Genomic DNA, 21,971 nt, shown 5'->3' on the forward strand with positions numbered 1-21,971 from the left:
AGGGTAAGGGAACAGAAGGAACTGAAGAAATATCCTAGGTGTCTGGTGACTCAACAGGTGGGGGTGTAACATACTAAGATAAAGAATAATTGAGAAGGAAATTTGGGAAAATGTGTTGACTTTGAGGTTATGTGTGGGATGGCCACATGATGAGATCTAGGATATAGTCAAGAATAAGAGTAACTCAATTTTATATCTTCCTATATTCAATCTTGCTTTTCCCTGCCCTCTAATCATTGACCCTCCTGTCTCCTTCCTAATCCAACTTTGCCTAGTTAACATCTACTCACTCTTTAAGAAATTAGCTCAAGTAACACCCATCTAAAAAATCCCTCATGACACTTCATCTCCTTCCCATGAAGGTTGAGTTAGGTGGCTTTCCCCTTCACATTCTTGTAGTGCTTTATGCATATTTCTGTCATTATACCATCATGCACATTGAATTATAATTCATCTGTAGGTCTGTCACCCCTGCAGGATTTTAAGCTCCTTGTGGTATCATCTGCATCTTCTTCATCTCTAATATCCACAGCATATAGCACACTGTTTTTTAGGATGTAGTAGGTGCTCAGTGATTGTTGAATGAATAAATAATTCTTGAGTGGAAGAAGGAACAGGTCTGTCTTTTACATGTGGATGCAGGTATTGGAGGGTGTTGAAGGTTGTGGTTGTAGGGAGCTACGTGAGAGATCGGAGTCTGCAATCTAAATTCTATCTATGAAGTAAGAATCATTTCCCAAGACAAAGGTGAAAAAGATAGCTTGAGGGAAATAATGGAGGTTTGGAATAGGGCTGTCGGAGTGGACACCGAAGGTGACTAAACCTATTCGAGACTGTCAGGGAGCCCTAAGGGTTCAGTTGATATTGGCAAGAATAAAGTTATAGTGGCAGTGACTCCAATGACTGTGTGATTCCTTCTAGTAGCTCAGTAAGTCAATGTGAGAGAGGAGGGGCTGATAGTGGGACTCATCCAAGGTTCAAGTCCAGCAAGACAAATTCAGCAGAGGACAAAGAGGCTCTGACACAGAGTGACACAATGGGGAGTGTAGAACAGATTAGGAAGAGAAGTGGAGACATAAGGGACACAGACAGAGAAATGAGAGTGAGCAAGCAAGGAAATACAATTTTCCGTCAGGCTGAAGAAGAGAAGTTGTGGAGTAAGTTAACAGGACACTTCATCAGGGGAGGCTCTTGAGAAATCAGAATATAAGTTTGAGATTCTAGAGTCGGATGTCTGGGTGATGACAGAGCCCAGAGTGCAGCCATGGAAGTTAGTTGCTAAAGGGACGTCTGGTTAAGATTGGGACTCAGAAAGTTAGAGAACTTTGAAGCTACTGTAGGGCAGCAAAAATTCACCACCCCAAAGTGTGCACTTTTGGCATGAGGATTATTTTAGATTGATTATTTTTAAGAGACAAGAGACTCAGGAAGAAGTTTTGACCCTCTCCTTAACTGTTAAAAAATCTTAAAGGGCCTGTTCCCAGAATAGAGCTATCACCAGAAATATCTACAAAGAATATAGGCTAGATGTAGTGGGGGAGAATTAGCAGTCAGTCTACTCTGTGTCCCCTTGTTTCTGAATGGCCAAGCAAACATTTGTTTATTAAACATTTGCTTTTCCATCTCCATGTGTATTGCCGTCTTTCCCCACCCCCCTTCTCCTTAACTCAAGATGGTATATAAGTCTCAAATGCCCAATTTGTCCTTGGGTCCCCAATATTCTTGTGAAACCCTCATACAAGTGAAATTAAACTGGATTTTCTCCTGTTAATCTCTGATATGTCAGTTTAGTTGTTGGGACAGCCAGAGAACCTAGAAAGGTAGAGGAAAATTTCTTCCTCCCCAATACTATAAGGTGTGATTAAAAAAAATACAGTGAATGTTTAAATTTTTAAAAATTTATTAAAGTGAAAGACACATTATTATTAATCCCCCTCAAAATACCCGTTCTCTCTTTGAACACACTTGTCCCACCATTCTTGCCACTTTCTGAAGCAGTCCTGGAAGTCCTCTTTCATGAGTGTCTTTACTTGCACCGTCGTGGCTGCCTCGATATCCTGAATCCATTCAATATGTTTTCCCTTTATGGTCATTTTGACTTTGGGGAAGAGCCAGAAGTAGCACGGTGCCAGATCTGGTGAATAAAGTGATGGGAACACACTGTAATGCTTTTATTTGACAAAAATTGCAGTAAAAAGAAATCTGTATCACGGAGTGTTGTCATGATGGAGGAGGAAGTAAAGACACTCACAAAAGGGGACTTCCAGAACTGCTTCAGAAAGTGGCAAGAATGATGGGATAAGTGTGTTTGATGTGAGGAAGAGTATTTTGAGGGGGATTAATGGCAATGTGTCTTTTAGTGTCATAATTTTTTTATTTAAACATTCACTGAATCTTTCGATCACACCTCAAATGTTGTTGGGCCAACAGTATCAGGACTCTGAAATTGTCCATAACAGAGGCAGGAGCAAGGTGAAAAGAAGAGTAGGAAGAGGGTTCCAGAGAATTCAGTGAAAAATGGGTGGTGCCCAGGAATTGAATAGATGGAGTGAGGAGGATGGAGGTAGGAATTTCAAGGGAGAATGAAAAGGATTTTTGCTCGACAGTCTGTGGTAGTGATGTGGAGCCAGGAGAATATTGACAGGCCTCTTTTCTAACTAAGAGTTTTCTTACTGGAGCAAACTCTGCAGCCTCTACAAATTAGACAGCCTTTATCTTTGCTCTTTGTTTTGGTATTTTGATACTGCTTTCTGGAATTACTCTTAATTTAGTTGCCAGTCTCATGCTCTTATTTTGTTTTTCCATGGGTATCACTCCATGTTCCCAGAATGTTCTTGTGCCTTTTCTCTTCAAAACTAATCTGTCCTGTTTTTAATTCCTTAATATGACTAATATGATCTACTCTATTGAAAGTGAGCTTACTTTCCTGCTAGATGATAATGGACTAACATGCTACTCTGCCCAAGAAATGTATTTAATCTCGGAAGATCCTCCAAGAAGTATAACGGCACAACCCCACCCACCCTACAAAGTCAGCAGGTAAGGCAGCCTTCTTGGTACCTCAAAACACAACAGCTATGTGTTTTCTAGAGCTTCTTCTTTTATGAATTTAAATCTCACATGAGCACATAGCCCAAAGGCAATGCTGTAAATTATTTGAAGTTAGGGAGTGAAAAGAAGATAAACTGCCATAAAGGTATTTTAAATTGTCTGGAAGAAGGGTAGAATAACAGTGTCTTAAACCCACAGTCATTCATGCAGGACATCCTATGTTCTCGGGATTTCAGTTTGAGCAATGTGTGCTTTATATAGTAGCAAAAGCTTCACCCCTGCCTTTCTCTTTATGCTCTGTCTGTACCTGGTCACCACGAAAGCTGCCTGACACCTACTAAAACAACCCAGTCAGGAACAGATGGTAATTAAGTACTCATAAAATACTGTGGTAGGCATGTGTGGGCAGAGGAGATGAAGTATAAAACATGGTCTCTGCCCTTAAGAAACTTGAAACTATAGGGAAAGCTAAGACAAGTAGACAAGAACAATTAACTAACAAAGCAGAACCAGTGTTAAAGCAATACTACTTCCTGTCAGCATCAAGGATCAAATACTTTATTGCTTTGGAATTGTTAATATTGCCACTGTGTTAGAAAGTTCCCTTGAGTGTTGGAATTTTGTGGAAGGTTGGCCTTTTCTGAGCACAGACATTTCCTAAACCTGGGCATTGTGACACCAGCACATAGATCAGCTAGCTTTTCCTCCTGTGCTTCCTGCAGAATGCACTGGCACATTTGTCTGTCTGCAATACCACCTGGCTTACCAAAGTAGGTCACATCAGAGCTCTTGGCTCAGAGGCAATGAGAGGCACTGGAACATGTTGTAACTGAAAGAGATCACAATGATATCTTCCGCAGAGGCTTTTAGGAGTAGAAAGACCAATAAGAAGGTTATAGTTACAATTATTCATTTTGTCTTTAACCCTTCCTCTTCTTCCCTTGTTATACAGTCTATACTCTAGTAAACTAAACAAATTCAACACATTTCTATCATCTTGCCGTAGAGTATTATAAGACATAATATCTTACACTGGGTAGGACATTTTCATTTATAAAGTTCTTCCATGTATATGAACTCTTTTGATCCTCAAGGTGAACTCTGTAGAAATGAGTATTACTGACCTAGTTTAAATGGACTACATTTCAGGGTCAGGCCCCATTTCACTCCACCAGTAGAAGTGAATAAGCATTTATTTGCCCACCCTCATTGGCAGGAGCTCCCCTCTATGTAGAGCTGTCGAGCCTGGTTCTAAACGCCACCATCTTTCTTTATCTAAACTCTATCTCTCCACCCACCAATTCTTTCTGCTGAGTCTCTCTGTACAATTCAATAGGCAATTAATGAATGCCAACCAAGGGCCAAACTGCATACCAGAAATTAAGATGACCAAATTAACACCTTCAAGGAGTGGCTAAACTAACTGTGGAAACAGGGAAGCAAATTATTATAATATGGCAATTATTACAATGGAGGGATGCATATGGCACCATGATAGTTCCAAGAAGGGAGTAGTTAACTCTGCCGGGGAGACTGAAGTAAGTGGCAGTTAGGCCAGAAGTTGAAAGATGAGTAAACAGGGCAGAGAGGGCATTCTAGGCAGATGGAACAGCCTGTACAAAGGTAAAGGAATGGGGAACTGCAAGAAGTTCAATTTAACTCACCTCTCATCCATACTGACATCCAATTTGATTGGAGAAAAATACACAACAGTTACTTGAGGGACACTGACCTCAAAGGCTACTCACATACTCCCCTAGATTAGTACTTCACGGTTTCTTTCTACGCATACTTCCAATTGTTCCCAACCCCTCCATCACTCTCATCTTCTAACTTTGCTTACTATTGCCTAGAGAAAATTGAATTGTGAGAAGAGAATTTGCAAAATCACCTGCCATCACATCTACCATCATACCTACATCTATTCCCATTTACCTGCTCTCACCAGCATTAGTGTGATGATCTGTTCATCCCTCTCTGAGCCAATTCTTCACTGAACAATGAGACTTGAGACACTCTTGCCTTCTCAAGGACATTGCTGTAAGCAGTTCTCCCCCACTCTCCTATGATATCATTTCTATCTGCAAAATGAAAAATACAAAAATGATGTAATTTCTCAAAGCTTAAAAAGAAAAAAAACAAAAGCCCTTTCTTGACCCCACTTTATTCCACCCTACCACTGCCTCATTTTTCTCCTTCACTTTGCCACAACATTCCTTGAAAGAATTACCTTACATACTGTTCCTCTCCTCCAATTCCCTGTTGAACCCACTCCAACTAGGCTTTCCCCCAATGCTACTGAAACTGCTTTCATCATGAGTCAACGATCTCCACAGTGCAATATCCAATGATCATTTCTTTGATGTCATCCTACTTGACCTGCCATCAGCATTTGACCCATTTGGTCCCTCCATCCTAGGCTTCCAGTACTTGATGTCCTCCTAATAGCTCTCCTCCTCCTTCAGTGGCCATTCCGTTCAGTTTCCTTTGCTGGTTCCTCTATTTTAAGAGAGAATTTTAAGAGCAGGAGCCCCTAGGACTAACCTTTTTATTTCTTCTCTTCCTCATCTACTCTCACTCCCTAGGTGATCTGATCCAATCTCATAGCTTTAACTACCAAGTAAACCACACAGGAGTCCCACCTGAATCTCTCCTCTAACTCCAAATGCCTATATAAAATTGTATACTCAAAATGCAGCTTGGATGTCTGATAGGCATCTCAAAATCACCATGTTTAAAAAATAACTCCTGATATTTCCCCTAAAGCCCACACTTCCCATGATTTCTAACACACAAATTGAAATTATCCCCATCTTGTGTCCCAGGACAAAAACCTTGGTGTCATCCTTGATTCCTCTTTTATCTCGTAGCCCACATTCCATCCACCAGCAAATCCTATTATCTCCACCTTTAAAACATATACAGAATCATTATCCACACCATTTCCATCAGTTACATCCTGGCCCAAGCCACAGTTATTTCTGGATTATCACAATAACCTCATTATTTGTTTCTTATACTCTTGTTTTCCATCACATTCTATTTCCCAGACAATAGCTAGGATGGATTCTTTTAAAATGTAAATTATATCAGGCCATTCAACTGACTTTCTATTACCTCGAATAAAAGCCAAAGCCCTTTCAATGACCTGCACATGCTACATGCTATACCCACCACACCTCTCTGACTAAATAAATGAATAAGTAAATGCATGGAACAGGAGAAGAAACTGGATGAGTGTGACACTAGGGTTAGGGGATAAACAACGTTTTTAACCAAGCTAAGGAGTTCAGACTTTATTTGAATATAATGGGTACTCATCAAAGGTTAAGAATTTTAACAAGATAACAATTTCCAATAAATGCTGTCTATTTCTAGAATCCATCCCACATGTGACCCTCTATACAAATCCTAACTTGATCTCTCTGTCAATATCCCATCTTCACCCAGAAACCCAGCCACAGCAAACTCTGTGCTGCTACTTTAATATGTCACATTTCCAAACTGCCATGCCTTTGCCCTCTCTGTTCTTTCTGCCTGGAATGCCTACCTTCCTTTGTCTGAAACATGTCTACTCATCTCTCTTGACTCACCTCAAGTGCCATTACCTTGTGAAGTACTCCCAGATGCCTCAGAGAGTTCTGTGTTTTCATCTTTGGGCTTCCAGAGTACATTTTACTCACCTCTATTTTAGATATTATTACCTCACTGTAGTTATTTATTTACATATTGGCAAGTCCCTGGAGGCCAAGGTCCATAATCAGGTCTTGGTGAGGCCCCTGTACTTTGCACATACAGTGTCTTCAGCCTAGTAGATGCTCAATACGTGTTTGTTTAATGAAAAGGAATCAGCAAAACAGAATTAAAATTGGTAGAGGAAATGTGTAAGAGAAACCAGGTAAGTGAGATTCCTCAAAACCAAAGTAAGAGGAATTTTCAAGTAAGGAATGGTCCATACTTCAGAGACTTAAGTAACCTGATAGATGTCATATTTCACAAGTAGGAGATATTTGGAGATATAATGGTCAAGGCTCAGTAGGAGAACAGAAATTATACTTAAGGAGTGATTTAATATGAAGAATTGGTGCTCAAAACATCATTAGAATGGCGGTGGAAGTGGGGTCTAGGCTGCACTCCTGGGATCCCAATCCCAAGATAACACTGTAGGATTGTCCTGCAAAGTAACCGCAGCCTCTGCCACATGGGAAAGCTGGACACAAGAAGGCCGCCACTGGAACTGTTGGCTCCACAGCCACTACCTCTGCTGGGTCTGCACCAGTCAAAACACGTGTTCTCCCGCCTGCCTCTGGATACCAATGACTAGCCCCTAAATCTCTAAGGCTGCCTCAGGAAAACACATCTCCATGACTGTGTGCATGAGTGTTCTACTGCTGTGTAACAAATCACCACACACTTGTCAAACAATACCCACTTATTACCCCAATTCTGTAGCTCCAAAGTCCAGGCAGACTCTACTGGGTTCTCTGCTTAGTGTCTCACCAGGTAGAAGTCAGGGTTCAGCAGGCTGGGTCCCTATCAGGAGGCTCTGTGGACAAATCTACTTCCAAGTTCATTGGGGTTTGTCAGAATTCAGTTCCTTGTAGTTATAAGACTGAGCTCTTCGTTACCTAACTATCAGTTTTTAGAAGCCATTCATAGTTCTTTTCTCCAGCCTTCCTAGGTATAGGCCCTATCCCAGCATCACAGCTGGCTCAAGATCCCTCAGGTGGAATCCTCCACACCACTTTCTCTGTACTCCATCACTGCCTCCAGCCAGAGAAAACTGTTTTTAGATGGACTTGTGTGACGAGATTAGGCCCAGCCAGGTCATCTCCCCATTTGAAGATCAGCTGTGCCAGATAATATAACTGTATCTCATCATATTCACAGTTCCCAGGATTAGGGTACGGAAACTTGGGGCTAGTTTTAGAATTCTGCCTACTACTTTGTGTTTGCCAGAAAAAAGCAGTAGAACTAACAGACATGTCTTTACCTTCTAAATCAGTTAAGATTCTCCAGAGAAACTGAACCAATAAGATACATACCTACGTAGAAAGAGTTTTATTATAAGGAATTGGCTCACATGATTGTAGAGGCTGACAAGTCCCAAGATATGCAGTGTGAGCTGGCAAACTGGAGACCCAGAAGAGCTGATGGTATAGTTATAGCCCAAAGGCTGGCAGGCTTGACTCCCAGGTACAGCTGATGTTTCAGTTTGAAGGTAGGAGAAATTCCTTCTTACTCCTGGAAGAGTCAGTCTTTTTATTCTATTCAGGCCTTCAACTGATTGGATGAGGCCCACCTACATTAGGGAGGGTAATCTGCTTTACTCAGTCTACTGTTTCAAATGTTAACCTCAGCCAAAAAAATCCTCACAGAACACCCAGAATAATGTTTAACCAAATATCTGGGCACCCTATAGCCCAGTCAAGTAGACACATAAAATTAACCATCATACCTTCCAAATCTCAGGGAAGTACATCTGATTGGCTGCACCTAAGTTCTATACAGAACCCCAGGTGCAGAGGAGTCATAGTTCAGGAAGGTGCATCAGAACAGTATCTTTCAAAGATTTTCACTCTAATCTACTATAAGAAACAAATATTTTACCACAACCCAGAGTACGCATACACACATACCTATAAATAAATGAAACAAAGTTTCATGAAACATTACTTATCCTTACTAACTGTAATATACTCTGATGTTTTCTTTATGGTTCTATTTGATTTTAAACCATGCTGATTTTAATTCACTAAATGATTTCATGGCCTTTCAAAACCAACCAACCTTTCAAAACCAACCAAACAAACAAAAACAGGGCATCAGTAGGGAGGTGGATGGATTTTGAGGGTCAACCTATTGTGTTCATTACAAGTGATTTGGGGAAGCAATTTTCCTTCAGTTATATGTCTCACAATGTCTGGTATGTAATACCATGTTTGTTTAGTTGAACTGAACATAGACAATGGGCTTTCAATTAAATCTGAAGACAGACTGAAAAAAGTCAGAGTCCTTTTACAGGGTTAGGTTCATAACTTTCGAACAAGATCAAACAATGGACATCAGAGATGTTCTTTTTCTGACCCCAACCCCATTCAGGAATACAAAATTTGCAAATCCACTGGAATTTATGTGATCCTTTTTTCAGGGGGAGAAATGACTACAAAGGGAATGTTCATGTGAAAGTGCAGACATGACTAAATACTATAAGTAAGTGTTGAAGCATGTAGAAATTGTCAACTTCTGTGCCAATAATCTTCTGTGCCATAAGTGTCAACTTCTGTGCCATAAGCTCTTAATGACTCCCTCGGATTATTATGCCAATGTGTAAGGCACAATTTAGAGAATGACTTGTGACTCAGACAAACCTGCCCTTTCAACAATTACTCAGTTTCATATTTGTGTTACACACACCCCAGATGGTGAACTAGGCCTCTGCACTAGGAAAGGCCCAAAAGCAGAATTCACCAATTTTCCACTGCACAATCTCTCCTGCAAAACTGTTCTTCAGTGAAATGACTCACTTGTGTAAATGCTTGATTTTTGTTATTTGGATAAGCAGTAGACATATTTCTGAGTGCAGCATTTCCATTTAGCTGTACTCATGCCCTAGGCAGCCCAGAAGGATCAGCCCAGAGAGTTCAACTTGAATTGATCCTCTTTCTTTCTCTCTGTTGCCACATCACTGGCAGGGTTTCACAGGGTCAGATTCAATTCTGCCTGACTGAGAAAAAAATTAGGAATTTGTCCTCCTTAAACAAGGATCATATTATAGAGTTTTTCTTATTCAGTTGCTCAAGAGTGTGAATGCGGGGGAAAGAGAGGCATTGTATGATCCAGGAAGTGAAGCTTTAGGGCTTGCATGTGGTGGTTGTAACAAAACCTAAACATTCCTCGAAGACTAGAAAACCTTGAAATGAGTGAAATTGTGATGGTTTGAGGGCTTTTTACCATTAAGATTGTCAAATATCTGGATATATGCTCTATACAGAAGCAATAAAACTCATTCATTTACTAAGGCTATAATGAGCACCTACTCTGTGATATTTATAGCTCTCCTATAAACACAGAAGTGGTCCAAACAGACCAAGTCCCTGTTCATTATATAGTAGGAGAAGGCAGAAGACAGCTAACTGGTAAATGAGTAATTAATTAATGGACAAGGTAACAGGTACACTGAGACTCAGGGTCTACCACCAGCCCCAACTTGCCTACAGCATACACTGTGTTACCCATCCTATCTATGACCATAATTCCAAGAGCTGCGACACATCTCTAATTGCTACTCACTATAGATGCCAGGTTGTTTCCCCTTTCTCCCAGTTGCATTTATTTTTAAGAAATGGTGTGATTTGTTGAATGATACTGAGAATTCAGAGAATAGTGAAACAGCAGCTCAGAGGTTGAGAGGCAAGATATAATCATGCTTTCTTTATAAACAGCTTTATTGAGGAATAACTGATATACCACAAACTGCATATATTTAAAGTATATAATTTGATAAATTTTGATGTATGCATATACTCATGTACATATCATCACAGCAAGGCAAATAATGTATCTGTCCCCTCTAAAAATATTGTGTGTCCCTTGGTTATCCCTCCATCCCACACCTTCCCAATTCCCATCTCTAGGTAATCACTTGTCTGTTTTCTGCCACTACAGATTATCATGCATTTTCTAGAATATTATATGAATTAAGTCATATAGCTCATACTCTTTCTTTTTAGGTGTTTGGGGTATGTAAGGCTTCTTTCACTCAGCATAATTAATTTGAATTTTATCCATATTGTGTTTATCAATGATTCATTACTTTTCTGTTTATCCATTAACATGTCAGTGGATATTGAGGTTGTTTCCACATTTGGCCTATTCTAAACAAAGTTTCTATGAACGTTCAGGTAAAATTCTTTATATGGACATATATTTTGATCTCTTTTTGGAAAATACCTGAGAGTAGATTGACTGAGTCATATGCTAGGTGAATATTTAACGTTTTAAGACACTCTCAAACTCTTTTCCAAAATGGTTGCACTGTTTTTGCTGTTAGCAGCGTATGAAAGTTCCAGTTGTTCCATATCCTAGCTAACACTTGATAGGCCAGTCTTTTAATTTTAGACATTCTAATAGTTGTGTGGTGTTATCTCACTGTAGTTTTTATTTGCATTTCCCCTTATGATGTTGAACAAGTTTTTGTGTACTTATTTGCTATTCACATATCTTCTTTGGTAATGTGTCTTTTCAAATCTTTTGCCCAATTTTTATTGGGTTGTTTATCTTCACAATATTGAGTCTTGAGGTTTCTTTATATGTTTTAGATACAAGTCCTGTGTCACATATATGATTTGCAAATATTGTCTCCCACTCTCTATCTTATCATCTCATACTCTTAACATTTTTTCAAAAAGCAAAACAGTTTTTCAACAAGCAAAAGTTCTTAGTTTGATGAAGTACAATTATTTTTATTTCTTTTAATGAATCATGCTTTTGGTGTTGTAGCGAAGAAATCTTTACCTAATCCAAAATCATAACAACTTTTTCTTTAGGTATTTAAAAAATCCTGTTCCACTGTATTCTAGGTTACATTGGTTCTGATGAGAAATCTGTTTTCATTTTTATCCGTTTACTCTGGCTTCTTTTAAGATTTTTTCTTTATTTCTGGATTGAGGCCATTTGATTATTATGTTGTGTCTTGGTATAATTTTCCACATGTTTCCTGTGCTTGGGTTCACTGAGATTATTGGACCTATGTATTGACAGTTTTTATCAACTTTGAAAATTCTTATCCTTTATTTATTCAATTAGTTTTCCTCCCTGCTCTTCCACTTAGGGATCCAATTACATGTATACTGGGCTACTTGAAGTTTTCCTTCCTCTGTATGTTTCATTTTGTTTTTTTAAATTTTTAAAAATTAAAATTTTTTTTCTTTTTTCACCCTTCTTTGTCTCCCCGCCACTCTGGTTCAAGCCATTGTTTCTCAGTCTAGTTGTGTAGGACACAGCTCTCTGGCCCATGCTGGTATTATGAGCCTTGCGCTCCCCCCAGCTGAAGCAGTTGGTCTCTAGTTGTTGGTCAGCAGCTCACAGCAGCTCACGGCAGCTCTTGATGACTGGCAGCCGCTCACACTGGCCACTGGCCGCTCCTGGCAGCACATGGTAGCCCACAGCAGCACACAGCAGCCCACACCGGCCTCCAGCTGCTCATGGCAATCCAGTTGCAGGGAGAGCCGTTGTTCACAATCTTAGCTGTAGAGGGCACAGCTCACTGGCCCATGTGGGAATTGAACCTGCAACCTCAGCATTAGGAGCACGGCGCTCCAACCACCTGAGCCACTGGGCCAGCCCTGTGTTTCATTTTAGATAGTTTCCATTGCTATGTCTTAAAGTTCACTAATCTTTTTTCTGCAATGTCTATATGTCATTAATTTCATTCAGTAATCATAGACTTGATTTTTCATTTTTGTCATTATAGTTTTCATCTATAGAAGTTTGATTAAGGTCTTATTTATTACTTGCACATCTCTAAATGCTCACTCTGTCCTCTAATTTCTTGAACATATGGGATACAGTTATAATAACTATTTTAATGTTTTCATCATCTAATGTTTAATTATATCAACTGTATACATGTAATTTCTAGGTCAGTTTCAACTGATTGATTTTCTCTCTCATTATGGGTTTTATTTTCCTGCTTCTTTGCATGCCCAGTAATTTTTGACTGGATGACAAACATTGTGAATTTTATCCTGTTGGTTCTGGATATTTTTATATTCCTATAAATATGCTTTGTCTTGGTTCTGGGAACAAAGATACTTGGAAGTAGTTTGATCCTTTCAAGTCTTTCTTTAAGCTTTTTTAGGCAGGATAAGAACAACATTCAGTTGAAGGATAATTTTTTCCTAGTACTGACGCAAGACTCTTCAGTATTCTTCTAAATAGCATGTAAATTATGAGGTCTTCCACACTGGCTAGTGGGAACAGGCATTATTCTAGGGCCTGTGTGAACCTGAGTGTTGTTCCTTCTAATCCTTTAGAGTGTTTCTTCCCCTGGCTTCAGATAGCTTCCTTATACATGTGAGCTGATCAATACACAACTGAATATTCAAGGCAGATACTTGATCTCTGGAGTCCTCTCTCTGCAACTTTCTCCTCTCTGATACTCTGCCCTATGAAGTCTAGAAGCCTCCTTGAACTAGAGACTCCATTTCCATAATGCAGGGAAACTGCTGGGCTCCCCTTGGTTTCCTTCTCTGTACACCACACCCCAGAAACTCTGTCCAATCAATAAGCTGAGGCACTATAGGGATCTCTTCATTCATTTCCCAAGCTCCGGAACTCTTGTCCTTCATTGACTTACAGCTGATGTCTTTGAAAACAGTTGTTTCATATATTTTGTCCATTTTTTAATTGTTTCCAGAAGGAGTATAAATTCAGTCCCTGTTATTATATTTTGGCTGATAGTAGAAGTGTTAACTTCAAATTACATTTTATTGTTGAATCTTACTTTTCTGATATTTTTCTTCTTAGATGGCAGATTTATTGTGGACATATGGGGAATGGCAATTGTTAGACATGGGGAGAAATTAAAGGGATGAGCTGACAGATGGGAAGTATAGTTAAAAAGGAAAAAAGGGAAAGAATTAGGAATGGAATGAAAACAAGCAGTCAAATGTCAAGTCCTAGAGAAAGGAAATGATGGTGACTACCAAAATCTCACCTCTAACAGACCTAATATGTGGTTGAAGAAGGATTCAAGCTATTCTCTTCAACTTGGAAACTTCAATCTGTCAGTGATATTACTAATTTTTACTGGTCCTCATAGCAGACCAAAAAGGCAAAGCTTAGAAAATTGTCATCTCTGTTTCCTAGTGACAAAAAACACCAAAACTATTGTGTGAATGACCAAATTCAAAGTCACCCAGAGAATAATGCCTGGGTGAAACTAAAAGCCTCAGATATATATTTTTATTACTTTGTTCTAAATGATTATCGAGCATCATTCACCTTGGGGGAGAACTAGTTTTGGCACAGAGGAAAACACACTGGACTTAGAGTAGAACTCTAAGGTTGTTGTCCAACACTGTCACTAATGAGCTATGTGACCTTGAGGAAGTTACTTCACTTTTCTAAGTTTCAGTTTTCTCAACTGGGAACTGGAATAAGAACTCGCATTGGAGGGATCATTGTGATGGTTAAATGAGGTGATGCATGTCAGTTTTCCACAGTGCCTGACACTTAACATTACATGTAAGGTTCTGTGTATTATTGCTTCCAGAGGGATTTGCTTTTTTTTTTCTGGAAGGATGTCTTAAATATAAAGAGATGAATCTGCAACTGTTAAATGTCAGTTGAACAGAGCTGGACAGAGGACTGGCATACTTGCCTTCTTACTTCTACTCATCAGGCCATCCCGGCCCTCGGCTCCCTCCAAATCAAAGAATCAAAATCAGAAGACCTGAGATTTGCCCCCTAAGTATCTGAGCTCAGAGAGATTATTTAGCCTTTCTTAACTATTAAATGAAGTTAATAATAGCTAACATTTATTGAGCACTTGTTCTGTGTTGTCAGGTATTACATTTAGCACTTTGCACATTGCCATCTAATCCTCAAAACCCTTTGTTATTGTCTTCATTTTATAGATGAGGCAACTGAGACTCAGAGATGGCAAGTAACTTGTCCAAGATAACACACGACACAAATGGTATGGCTGGGATGGGCATCAACTCTGCTTCTACGTCAATGTGCATGCTCTCATTCACAATGTTATACTGCCTTCTCCTCTGCACGTTAAGGATTCAGTGGACCAAGGGCTGTAAGTATTAAGGTCATATGTGGCACATTGATGCCTTTGCTAAGTTCTTCTTCCCTTCCCTTCCCCCAAACATTCTCACTCCCTATACAACACAACTTCCCCCAAATCACTCTCAAAGTAAAAGCTCTCTCATATAACTGACTTAACCTTGCATTCCTTAGAAGGTGAAGTGGGCCTTTACATAGGATTCTGCTGCCACATCTAGACTATAGCTATACCACTTTGAATTACTTTGAACAACTCGTCTCGTTAGCGTTGTATACCAACTTCATCCCTGTCATCTCCTTCTACCCACGCCACTCACCTTTACTCATTAAAACTTTGGCACTTGACTCCCAAGCGTTCTCCACCAACATTCCTGTCATCATCTAGATAATTTCAACATCTTCACTGATGTTCTATTTAACACTCAAGTCTCATGGTTCCTAGACTTTCTTCCATTTCAGTCCACTTCAGAAACCTACCTCAGCCTTGTGGGGGGCCAAAATAGAGTAAGTTCACTGCAACCTATTTCTCCCACTGATTGCAAATACACTGCTCAAAATATAAAGAACAACTACTTGAGAAATTTAAAAACTAACAATAGCAAGCAAATTGGGAAAGAAAATCAAAACTCAAAGGATGATCCTGTGATGGTTATTATTATGTGTCAACTTGAGTGGGCCCTGGGGTGCCCAGATTAGACATTATTTTGGGGTGGGTCTGTAAGAGTATTTCTGGATGCGATTTCATTTGATTCAGTGAACTCAGCAAAACAGATGACCCTCCTAAATATGGGTGGGCATCATCTAATCCACTGAGGGGAACAAAAGGCAGGCGAAGGAGGAATTTGCCACTTTTTTCTGCCTCACTGCTTGAACCAAAACATCAGTCTTCTCCCACCATCTTGGATTTACACCATCAGCTCTCCTGCTTCTCGGGCCTTTCAACTCAGATTGAACTGTACCACTGGCTTTCTTGGGTCTCCAGCTTGCAGATGGCAGTTAGTGGGGCTTCTCAGCCTCCATAATTGCACTAGGCAATCATATATATATATATATATATATATATATATATATATATGGGAGTGCCAAATATATATATATATATATATATGGGAGTGCCAAAAAATGTGTACACATTTTAAGAGATGTTAACACTTTGGTCAATGTTGCTCAAGCAGTAGTTTGATGTTAATCAGAAGTGTCTGGACGCTGATGGTAACCACTTTGAGCACCTCTTGTAATCGCAGAAGTCAAATGTGACTTGTATTCATCTTTTGTTATTGGTATATATTGAGTGTTACAATTAATATAGTATTTTTTTCCTTTCTTAAAATGTGTATACATTTTTGTCGCATCCTCTGTATATGACTAATACAGACCCTTAAGTGAAAAGTTTGTGTTTTTCCCTCTTTTCTGTCCTGTGGTTGACCTAAGGTTGGCACTAACATGAGACTTAAAAATGGGAATGGACAACAAAATGCAGAGAAACTCTGTCTTACAGCCAGAGAACTGGAAAAGGAGCTCCTATTAACCGGAGAATGTGGAGAAAATCTCCTGGGTCGTTTTTCCTTATTTTTTTTCCTTTTTCTGTCCTGCCCCAAGAATAGTCTCAGTTGCAGAGCTATCTAGTAGTGGAAGGGGCACCTATAATAATAACCCCATGGCAAAACCCATGCTTCTGGCCTGGAGAACCAAGAATGAAAGTCCTGTGGCTCAGAGTATGAGAGGGGTCTCCACTATGTTTTCACTCTCTTCTTGCCACTTTGCCCCAAGGGCAGCTGAGTCCAGCGGAAAAGTGCTGCAGCAGGCCAGACAAAACTCCAAAAGAAATCCTAGCTTTCTAGGCAAAGGACCAAGAATAGGGAGAGGCCCTTTGAATGTGGAGACTGTGAGAGAAATGAAAAAGCAAATCTCCCAATTCTGTATATGAACCAACATAAATTCTAGTACCTCTCCTGAACATGTTCATGGTATTGACACAAGGCAACACAGAAAAGGCTTACAGATTTATAGAAAAAAGATAACGCTATCTCAACTCCCAAATGACACAATTATCTACAGGAAAAAGGAATCTACGTAAAAAGTTCCTAGAACTAATAAACAGTTTAATAAGTCCTCTGCATACAAGGTCAATATACAAAAGTTTATCTTATTTTCATATATAATACTAGTAATGGATAGTTAGAATATGGAAAAAAAATTAAAGTACCATTTAAAGTCACACCAAAAAAGGAAATACTTAGATTTTAATCTAACAAAATATGTGCAGGATCTACATGCTGAAAGTTAGAGAAGACTAATGAAGAAAGAAATCAAGGAAGACCTAAATAAATGGAGATATGTGTCATGTTTATAGGTGGAAGCCTCAATATTGTTAAGATATCAATTCTCAAATTGATCTATAGGCTCAACATAATCCCAATCAAAACTCCAGAATTTTTTTTATAGATATTAACAAGCTCATTCTAAAATGTGTGGAAAGACAAAGGGACTAAAATAGCTAAAAGTTTTGAGAAAGAACAAAGTTGGACAACTCACACTACCCAAAATTAGGACTTACTTTAAAGCTACAGTAATCCAGGCAGTGTGGTATTGACACATAGATCAAAGAGACGTAAGAGAGAATCCAAAACCTGAGCCTTACACACGTGTAGCCAGTTGATTTTTGACAAAGGTGCAGGGCCAATTTAACGCGAAAAGGATAGTCTTTCAACAAATGTTACTGGAACAATTGAATAGTTATAGGCAGAAAAAGTAAACCTCAACCTAAATTCATGCCTTATACAAAAATTAACTAGGATGATAGATGTAAATGTAAAGTATAAAACAAGGCTTTTAGAAGAAAACATAGAAGGAAATATTCAGGAACTAGAGTTAGGCAAAAAGTTCACAGACATGACACAAAAATGCATGATCATACATTTTTTTTAAAATACTAAAGTAGACTAATTAAAAGCTTCTGCTCTGCAAAATACACTGAGAATGAAAGACAAGCCACAAACTGGGAGAACATATTTGCAAATCACATATCTGACAAAAGGTTTCCATCCAGAATCTATTAAGAACTCTCTAAACTCAACAGTAAAAAAAGTAAGCAAACAACAACAAAAAAAAACCCCAAACACTCCAAATAGAAAACGGGCAAGAGTTGAAGAGATACTTCAGCAAAGAAAATGTACGATGGTAAATAAGCACACGAAAAGTTGCTTTACGGCATTAGTTGTTATGGAAATAAAAACCAAACCACAAATTCACACCCACAAGGATGGACATAATAGCACAAAATAAGACAATAACAAGTGTTGGCAGCAATGTGGAGATTTTAGAACCTTTGTGCACTGCTGATGGAAATGTAAAATGGTGCAGTCGCTTTAAAAAAACAGTTTGGCAGTTCCTCAAAATGTTAAACATAGAATTACTCTATGACTCAGCAATTCCACTTCTATGTACATACCGCAGAGAAATGACAACATATGTCTGCACAAAAACTTGTACACGGATGTTCAAACAGCGTTATTCATAATAATCAAAAACTGGAAACAATCCAAATATCCATCACTGATGAATGGATAAACAAAATGTGATATATCCATAAAGTGGAATAGTATTTTTTTGTAAGCAAAGGTACTGACACATGCTACAACAGGGAAGAACCTTGAAATCATTTGCTAAACGAAAGAAGCCAGTCATGTATTACATGATTCTATTCAGAGGAAATATCCAGAATAGGAAAATTCATACATACGAGAGTAAATTAATGGTTGCCTAGGGCTAAGAGGAGGGGCGAATGGGAAATGACTGCTTAATGACTACAGGATTTCCTTTTCAGTGATGAAATATCTTAGAACTACACAGAGGTGGTGGCTGCACAACACTGGGAATGTGCTAAATGCCACTGAATCATACGCTTTAAAATAGTTCATGATTAATTTTATTATTCAAATTTCACCTCAATAAATTAAAAACAAAAGCCTGGAATCCAGGACCAATCGTTTTAACCATGATCTCATGAGAACCGATAGTAGACTTACCCTTTTGTCAGCTGCTCCCCTAGCTCTGACAATTCCCAACCGCAGATTAGTCCATCCACTGCCTAACCCCTGGTGGTTCTTTGACAGCCTGTCTTTGTGAAACCCTCAACAACGCCCAGCTCCAGGTTGTTTCAAACCCTTACTGCTCATCTAAGCTATAACCACACCTCTCTTCCCTTCACGCTCAACAAATGGCATTCGTCTCATAATACAAAGTAAGTAGAAACTATCAATTATCTGGTACTTAGTAGCAGCTCAATAAATATGTGTTGAACAGATGAATGAGCACTCTCCACTCCCCTCTACGTCACTACTACCAATATAGGTATCTGCAGCCTTTTCTCCCTTTCCTCTTGTCCTAAAGAAGTGTCGCTCAATATTCCTCCTTCCCTAGCTAGCCTCCCTGTCACCTTCCATGGCTTCTTATGCCGCAGGAGGTGTCCAGACTCCTTACTAGGTCACTTCCAGCCTCACTTCACCTCACCCCATCACAGGGACTGTTTGCCCCGAATTCTCACCTATCTCTGCCCTTTCTTTTATCTTGACTTGGCAAATTCAGTCAATCTTCAATAGTTACCTCAAGCCCATGGAGCCTTCCCAATCCTTCCAGCCACTGTAACTTACCATTGCATTTGTCAATAGTTAGGATGTTACTGGTAACACAATAAAAAATCATCAGGGACCTTTGGGAAGACAGATTCAGTGCACATGACAAGTTGAAGCAGAGTGAAGGATAAATTACATAATAATAAGACATTATTTACGTTTGCACTCATTCTCTCATGAGTAGACAGTAGAGTTTTCCAGAAACTACGTGGAACATGTATCTCAACAAATTGAATGCAGAAGCAGATATGAGAATCCAGCTCTCTTTTATTAAACCAGTCATTGAAGAGACTGGCAAAAATGGAAAATAATGCTCCTCTTTTCACTGGTTTTTTTTTGGGAGGGGGGAAATTGTTATTTTTCATAAAAATATGTTATTTGTGTTAACGTATTGGTTTTATTATTGCTATTTTAAAATGACTTAAATATTTACATAGTTTTGAAATTTTTTGTTTTAATTTCTAATACAATACACATCAATAGGTATGATGCACATAAACAAAAGCCCTTGGGGGTCCTCACTAATTTAGTAAAAAATGGGTACTGAGGCCAAAAATGTTGAGAACCACTCCTTTCCAGGATTTCTAAGCAGAGCTGTGGGCCCGCCTGAGGCTGGGTGTCACATATTTGCGATGGAGCTGGTTACCCAGTCTTCTTCAACAGCGTCTAATGATCTTGGATCAAAAGGAGAAACAAAGACAATGTGCTGTTGAATTGACCCACTATTGGGGTTTGGTTGGGTTGCTGTACCTGGACTAGTTGCTGTACCTGGCTGTCTTGTTCTTCTAGATAAGGAGGGTAATCAGCCCGTCGTCTTAATAAATTACTCTGCAGGGAAGTTCGCGCAGCTGCGACAGTGGCAATGGGTGGATGTGTGGCTGGTGACGTTCTCCTCAGAGCTGAGGGGCCTGCATCCCTGGAGGCCATTGCCAAGTCTGTGCCTTCTGAAGCAATATCTATTTATAATGAATTTGCAGTCTCCAGAATTCCGGTCACTTTTCACAGAAGGATTGTAGGGTCTGACAGCTAATGAAAGAAAGGCCTACCGTGTGTAATCCAAAACTATAGCCGCATCACAAGAGGCAAGTAAAGGCTGCAGCAAAAAGCCTGACTTTTCTGTGTGGTAAGTGCTTACATGCAGTACAGGATTGGGCCTACTAACTTAGTGAGTAGAATTATTCATTAAAGAAAGACGTGAATTACGAATAGCAGGAGCAGTGCGGGATTTGATAAAGGGAGTGAAGGCGCAGGATGTGGATTTTGCCACCACTGCCACCCCCACTCAGGTGAAGGGGATGTCTCAGTCCAACGGTGTTCGCATGACAAACAAGGGAGAGAAGCGCTGCCGGTTACTGCCAGGCTTCAAGAAAAAAAATTGAAGTTACTGACTACGGATTGATGTTGTCACTGATGGAAGACATGCTGAGGTGGAATTCACAACTGACTGGCAAAAAGAGGCTGAACGCAGAGATCTCACTGTAAATTCTATATTTTTAGTTTTTGATGGTACTTTATTTGACTACGTTGATGGTTATGAAGGTTTGAACAATAAGAAAGTGAAATTTGTTGGACATGCTACACAGAAGATACAAGAAGAGCGTCATCAAATTTTAAGATATTTCAGGGTTTGGGGGAGAATTGTACACAAACCTGGTGACCATGTTCCTGGGACTTTGGAAGCAATTGCTGAAAATGAAAAAGGCTTGGCTAGAATATCAGGATAGAGGATTTGGGTAGAACTGAAAAAAACTCTTATTGGTAATCATGTAAATCATTTGATTCACCTTATCTACGATCTTGGTGAGGCTTCTTTCATAGGCTTACCTGATAATGCAAGTTTGGAAGAGTTTAACAAAGTCAATAAAAATGTTGAAGGTTTTTCACCAAAGCCAATGACTCTCTTGGCCTCATCATTCAAAACACAAAATTGGGTTTGAAATTGAAGATTTCAAAAGAAGAGAAAAAGCTTGGTTTGTCTGTAATTAGAAACAGGAAAGATTTAAAGCAGCAGGCATAGATTGTAGGGACTCTGTTGCTAACACTTGAGTATGTGAGTTCATGAAGTATCTACCAAGGTGAGCTGGCCTTCTCAAGGACATGCAGCAGTGGTCCGTCCCCCTGTTTCCTGTGAGCGGCCGTGACATCAGAAAAGTGGGCTTTTCTTCAGGAAAAGAAATCAGGGCTCTACAGCAACAGTTGCAAGAACAGTGGAAGAAAAGCAGTTACCAAGTGGAAAAAGATGAACTTCTGAGTTACGTAAAGAAGACCCAAACGCCATGAGAACTGACCACGATAGACAGTGGTAGCAGTCCTAACAGTGATCTCATAAAGTGGCAACTGTTTGAAGAAAAAATAGTTCTTGGTGTTTGCAGTTGAAATCACTGGATTCTTTTATATAATGACTATCTATGATAAGTGTCAGTTCTTACCTGAATTCCAGAATAAACTTATACTTGAAAACAAAACAAAACAAAAAAAAAACAA

The 21,971-nt window shown here is 39.3% G+C and overlaps 1 pseudogene across 1 annotated transcript; it reads left to right on the top strand.

The window, feature by feature from the left end:
* Positions 1-1,036: 1,036 nt before the first annotated feature.
* Positions 1,037-21,767, top strand: LOC308510440 (CCA tRNA nucleotidyltransferase 1, mitochondrial-like; annotated as a pseudogene). The gene is made up of 3 exons: positions 1,037-1,157; positions 20,277-20,499; positions 20,654-21,767. The product of its transcript is annotated as a CCA tRNA nucleotidyltransferase 1, mitochondrial-like (transcript).
* The last annotated feature ends 204 nt before the right edge of the window (positions 21,768-21,971 follow it).

Source organism: Rhinolophus hipposideros (genome assembly GCF_964194185.1).
Source record: "Rhinolophus hipposideros genome assembly, chromosome: 18".
Taxonomy (NCBI): Eukaryota; Metazoa; Chordata; class Mammalia; order Chiroptera; family Rhinolophidae; genus Rhinolophus; species Rhinolophus hipposideros.